This window comes from Eurosta solidaginis, chromosome 5 (assembly GCF_040869045.1).
Source record: "Eurosta solidaginis isolate ZX-2024a chromosome 5, ASM4086904v1, whole genome shotgun sequence".
NCBI classification, from domain to species: Eukaryota; Metazoa; Arthropoda; class Insecta; order Diptera; family Tephritidae; genus Eurosta; species Eurosta solidaginis.
In genome coordinates, this window is record NC_090323.1 from 19,545,214 (window position 1) to 19,551,878 (window position 6,665).

A 6,665-nucleotide genomic window follows, 5' to 3' on the forward strand; every position below is an offset into this window, starting at 1 on the left:
TTAGAAGGCACGTAGGGTTACCAGGTAAGGGGCCACTGAAAATCAGGTGCGTCAGTGGCCATGGTTATTGAGGGTGGGAATATGCACCGGGCGTTGCAACAACACCCGCGGCGCCCCCTATATATATTCGGCCCTTTTATTTGTATTTTTATTTTTCAGCCGTTTTTTTTTTACTTTGATTTTCAACGTTGGTAACCGGCCATGTCCGGTTCGGTAATTTTTTTTTGCTGCGTTATTTTTTTTTTGAATTTTAAATTTTGAATGTTTAACGGTCTGTCCGTGACATCCGGTTCGACCAGATGTTGTTTTAGTTTGAATTTATAAGCGTGTTGAGTCGGTCTCTGCCCTTCTGTCAGGGTTTTTGATTTTGACAGCTTTCAGTTTCGATAGGCATGATAGGAGCTTTTTTCTGTTTATGGCGCAGGAACAGTAAGGTTGGCAAGGACCCGCCCCAGCCGACAATGACTAGCCACTGTGCACCACCACATCATGCCGACCGCCTTCCTTACTGCTTCCACTGTAAATGCGATACCATAACAGATGGCGCCCAACGGGATTTGGTGCCCGAGGCGCTGTCGCGCTGGTCATTCCGGGTCAACCTGTGAAGTTGACCATCCCACCAGTCCGAGTGAGCAGCCGCAGAAGCTGCCACCTACGTTGCGGTGGGATGGTTGGACGGATCAGGTTATCCGGGTTGGTCATCGGGGCAGTGGCTGACGGGGCCACGGACTACACGTCAGTTATCCGGATTTTTATATTCACCCGATGAGGCAGTGCAGCACGCACTTTATTTTTTTGTAAGTGGGTTTTTTTTTTGTTGCCGGAATGTTGTCCGTAGTCGGCGTTGGTAAATTTTGTCCGCTAATTGGTTTTTTTGTAACGTCTAATTTTTATAACTTTTTACCTGCCGAATTTGTGTTGTCTTGTGTGAGTGAGTGGGTGAATTGTAAGGACCCCAGCTCATCCCACGTCACAGGTGGCAACACCTAGTGCCACCTGGATTGTGACGGGTTGAGCTGGGATTCAAAGTGGCACTCCTTCCTGTCCCACCAGACTGGGGGAGCGGTTCCGAAACCGCTCCACCCATTGCGACGGAGGCAGGAGGGGTGTCCAGTAAGAATGGACGGGAGGCCTCAACTCCTTCAACCAGTCCCAGGGGCAAGCCCCTGGAGACTGCCCCTGCGTTGCGGCTGGGCGTGTTGAGACCAACCCGTGTGTGCCTGGAGTGACCCTAGTGGCCCCAACCAGTCTCGGAGGGGGGCCTTAAGACCCCCTCGCATTGCGGTTGGGAGCACTAGGGACAAGTATGAATGGATTTGTGATTTTTTGTTTTTGCCTGTGGCCCGAGTGCCTTCGGGAAGGGGATGCCAGCATTCCCATTGATTATATATTTAATCATTTTTTCTTGCAGCTTGACTTTTTTTTGTACGACTATCAATCGTAGTAATTATTATTTGCGAGTTTTTTTTTGTATTCCCTCGCGCACCTTTTTTATATATATAAATAATTTTTTTCTAATCAATCATCGTTCGGTATACTAGGTGAAGGGGGTGGACTTTAAATTTTTTTTCTTCCCCTCCAATCCCTAACTGCCTTACGTGGCAAAAGGTTTTTTTATATACCTACCAATTGGACCTCTTTTTTTGTCTGGGCGTTTTGGCGGTCGGGGACATCTCGCCCAGTATCCTCCCCGAGCACTGACCTCATAGGATGTTCACGCGCGTGCTCACCGAGGACCGTGAACACCCTGGCAGTCCACGCTTAGGTCGGACTAGCCTTTCGGAGTTTGGACGAGTTCTCCAGATCAAAATGTCTACACCTTTTTTTTTGTTTTGCCTTCCTGTGGGAGCAATACCCACTAGTAATCATCTTTCGGAGTTTTGACGAGTTCTCCATAACAAATGTCTAATTGCCGCAAAGCCCTTTTAAACTAGGAAACAGAATTAATTCCCAACTTGACTTAGTTTTTTTTTTTTGACGGACCTATGTTGCCCAGCTAGCTTCGTAGCAGGACTTTGAGACTCTTATCTCAGGGGTGAGTCGTGCCCCACGTTGCTTGTCGTCGGAGATCCCTGGCAGTGGCTTCCCACAGATGATCCGGTTTCCTGTTCGCTTCATCGTCAGGTCTTCAAAGCGAAGCAGGTTTTTTACGGTCTGCTGCTACGGTCTACGGCTACGATCCACTTGGGAGCGTATTCGCGCGAACACACCTAGTGATGGGGCGAAAGTGACGATAAAAAGTATCGAAAAACAAGAAAAAAAACAGACCGGCCATCACTAGCGAAAATTGCCATGAGTTTCCGGCAAAAAGAAAAAGAGGAAAGGTGAAAAATTGCGTGAGCGAAATTTTGGCGACCCTACAATTATACAAACGGGATATATAACGTCTAGGGCATAACTTCAGCAGCAAAGGGGTCAAGTTCCGCTAATATACTGCTTTAGTAACCTTATTGCTCACTTCGCATCCCCAACGATACTCAACTATACTGATTTGGTAACCTTATTGCTCACTGCGCATCCCCAACGATACTCAACTAATGACAAAACATCCTCGCCGGCTGTGCGCGTAAGCAGGTGATTGTCCAGAAACTATGAAAGAGTCGATAGCGCAAAGCACCGAAACCGTTCTTTCCGACAAATCTCGTTTCTACGCGTCTATTTTGGGTGGTAATAAACCTTGCACCGGTTGTGTTGCGTGGACACAAGATCCAGTTGAAGTAGGTCGGCGTTCGCAGTCACATCTAGTGAGATAAACCCCTTCCTCTACGTTTACGAAGAACCCTACCATCTGCGGAAAAGCGTCCGACACCACCTCTGCCTCCAGGGCCAGCAGTACGCTGCCGCGTAATACAATCAACGTCAAAGAGCCAAGTCATCCGGCTCGTAAAGGGTAGCACGAAGCTTTATCGCCACCCGATTCACTCGGTTACCTCGACCCAAAGCGCCAACCACCACCAACGCCTACTATTATCACGGGCACCACCGACAACAATATTAGCCGCATCCTTATCAGCTACGACTATACCGGCTATGATAATGCTAGCGCAACCCTATCAGCTACGACCATAACGACTACAACAATACTAGCCGCATCCTTATCAGCTACGACTATACCGGCTATAACAATGCTAGCGCAACCGTATCAGCTACGACCGTACGGACTACAACAATACCAGTTACAATAACAACCACAGGGCAGCGAACATAGGCCTGCGGCCATCCCAATTGCAACAACGAATATCAGCGGTTAAAGCGGTGAGTTCGTTCCAATACTGAACTAAATATACGAATTTGTAGTCTCAACCCTGTTCTTTAATTTTTTTTTGACTCTGCAACAACATATATTGTTAATATACAGACACATTCAAATTCAAGGCTATCACCCTAGTATAGAATCTTAACACGTAATACATACATACATGCATATACCTAAGTTAAAGAGAGCAAGCTGCATCCACTTGTAGTAAAGTTAACTTATTATACCATGCAAAAAAAAAGTAGACGTAACGTAAAGTTAAGTAGATAGGTTTAATTAACTTAGAAGCAAGAGAAAAAAAACAAAACAATACCAGTACTGACTGGTAAATGCAAAACAGTTTACGTTTTACCTGAACATGTAAAACGATTTCGTTAATTTTACCATAAATTTAAAAGTTCACGGTTTACCTGAACATGTAAACGATTTCGTTAATTTTTCTATGAACTTAAAAGTACCCGCTTTACCTGAACATGTAAAACGATTCCGTTAATTTTCCTATAAATTTAAAAATTATGTTTTACTTGAATATGTGAAACAATTTCTTCGAGGAGTATGATTTACCCCAAATTTAATCTTAATTGCGTTTATAACAAATTTTCTTAGTACATATTACATATTAGTGTCATTATACTATGCGTTATACCGAATTGATATTTTGTTAAACTCAAAAATTAGTTCTACTACAACAACATATTAATTTTGTAAGGGGGCCCCAATTATCGGAATTTGTATCCAAACTGTATAGCCCTAGAATAGGTTTGTGAATGAAACGAAAATGGGCATTTAACCAAATTTTTACTTTGTATGTAATATATCTACTATTCATAAGCACATTTATTTACAATTTTTTTTTTTCACACCAAGCGCTTATAACCCTTGTCAAGAAAAAAGGGGGTGACATAAATATAGGTATAGCTTTAAATATTTCTTTTTGTAGCATACATACGTTAATAATAATGAAATTTGAATAAACTTTGTAATTAAAATGGGAATTCTGGTGTTCTGGCTCATTTAGAAGGCACGTAGGGTTACCAGGTAAGGGGCCACTGAAAATTAGGTGCGTCAGTGGCCATGGTTATTGAGGGTGGGAATATGCACCGGGCGTCGCAACAACACCCGCGGAGCCCCCTATATATATTCGGCCCTTTTTTTTGTATTTTTATTTTTCAGCGGTTTTTGTTTTACTTTGGTTTTCAACGTTGGTAACCGGCCATGTCCGGTTCGGTAATTTTTTTTTACTGCTTTAGATATTTTTTTTTTGAATTTTAAATTTTGAATGTTTAACGGTCTGTCTGTGACATCCGGTTCGACTAGATGTTGTTTTAGTTTGAATTTATAAGCGTTTTGAGCCGGTCTCTGCGCTTCTGTCAGGGTTTTTGATTTTGACAGCTTTCAGTTTCGATAGGCATGATGGGAACTTTTTTCTGTTTATGGCGCAGGAACAGTAAGGTTGGCAAGGACCCGCTCAAGCCGGAAATGACTAGCCACTGTGCACCACCACATCATGCCGACCGCCTTCCTTACTGCTTCTACTGTAAATGCGATACCATAACAAATTTAATAACTTCTTGTAGATTTCATTCATTTTTTTTTGGATATGTTATGACTAAGAGACTTATTTTTTGTGGAATATGTTAGCAATTTTTTGCGTTTTCTTAATTTTTATGAAATTTTCACGATTTTTAGGTTAAGGCACCATTAATCGATCACATTGGAGATGGTTATGGATATGGGTATTGTTACGACTATGATATTAGGGTTAAAGCTGGAGTCATTGGTGCCGTATGTCGTATCGCTGTATCCGTATCCCTAACGTAATCAGCTGTTTATCGTTACGACGGTAAACCAAAACCCAATTGGTTGGCTACGATACGGTTACGACCTTAGCGGCACCAATAATCGATTGCATTAATTCTCATAAGGTTGGTCGAATCAGCTGTTAAAAGGTTACCGATACGGTTACCGATAAAGTACCAATGTCTCCAGCTGTATTCCAGTAAACTACCCTGCTAGACAGAGCTGACGGAAACCCCAACACATTCACAGAATTTTTGACATCCCTAATACACACGCATAAATTTTTCCTTTTATTCCTATGGAAACCCATGGTATGTATGTGTATGCATACACGTATACAAAACGTTTACATCAGGTTTGTCATGTCGCTTCTATTAACCTGATAGAAACTTTGCTTTACGCTGTGATGTAAATTTCCATCAGCCATATCTGTCAATTGATACCTCAAATGACTGATAGCTGTCTAGCAGGGTATGATTATTATAAATCAACCAGTATGTTTATTCAACTGTGACATGTTGATACATGCAGTATGATGTTTATTCAACTGTGATCAAAGAGGATAAATACAATAAGAGCCGTCACTCGTTATTTTTTTGGCATTTAGTCGATGTAAACTGTGAGGTAGTCGCTACTTTTGTTTTATGAGGGAAATTTTTGAATTGCCTTCCATTTATCCATGCGGTGTTGTCATTTTATGCAAACGTGTTTTTTGGAAAGAGAATTAAATAATTAATTTAATACAGTTGGAAAAATAAACATAAATACCCCATGAAAATGTATAGAAGACATTTATAAACATCTCGCCCAAAAACAAGTAGCGACTACCTCATAGTTTACATCGAGTAAATGCCTAAAAAATAACGAGTGACGGCTCTTATATTATTTATATATTATATTGCTGTGATCATTCGTTCCATCAAGTTTGATTGGTCAAATATGATAGGTATGCGCATTACCGTTGACGAAAGAGATGCATTGGAGAGAGCAGTGCAGATATATATTCCCTTAGTACACAAGAGTCATATGTTAGAAGAAGATGCAATATCACATGTATAAGTTTTTGTGCCTGACTATAATTCCACTGACGGACACATGTGTATAGTTATCTACTTGTAACAAATATACTTGTTATATTTTAAATTTATTATTATTAGATTGTTAATTTTTAATTATCAAAAAATTAATATTTTTAGTTCAAAAATTTCTTTTATAAATAAAGTTTTTAATTATTTTTTAAAATATTAAATATAAATATTTTTATTTCTTAAATATAGTGTTTATTATTTGTTATAAAATTATTAACTTTTTATATTATACTTTAAATTTTAAATATTTTGTAATCACATTAGTTTTTGTAAATGAAAATTATAGACATATCAAAATGAAAATTCTTGATATAATAAAGTTTTATACTTTAATAATATAGTATTAATTATTATAACAAAATATACTTTGTAATATATACTTTAATTTTTAAATAATTTTATAAAAGAGTATCGGGTAGACAGGTCCTGCTGGGTGGCCGTTGAACGTACTTTGACAGCATAATGTTGTCTAAATTTTTAGTGCATACAAAATCATATGGCAAATTTTTTGTTTTTGCTAC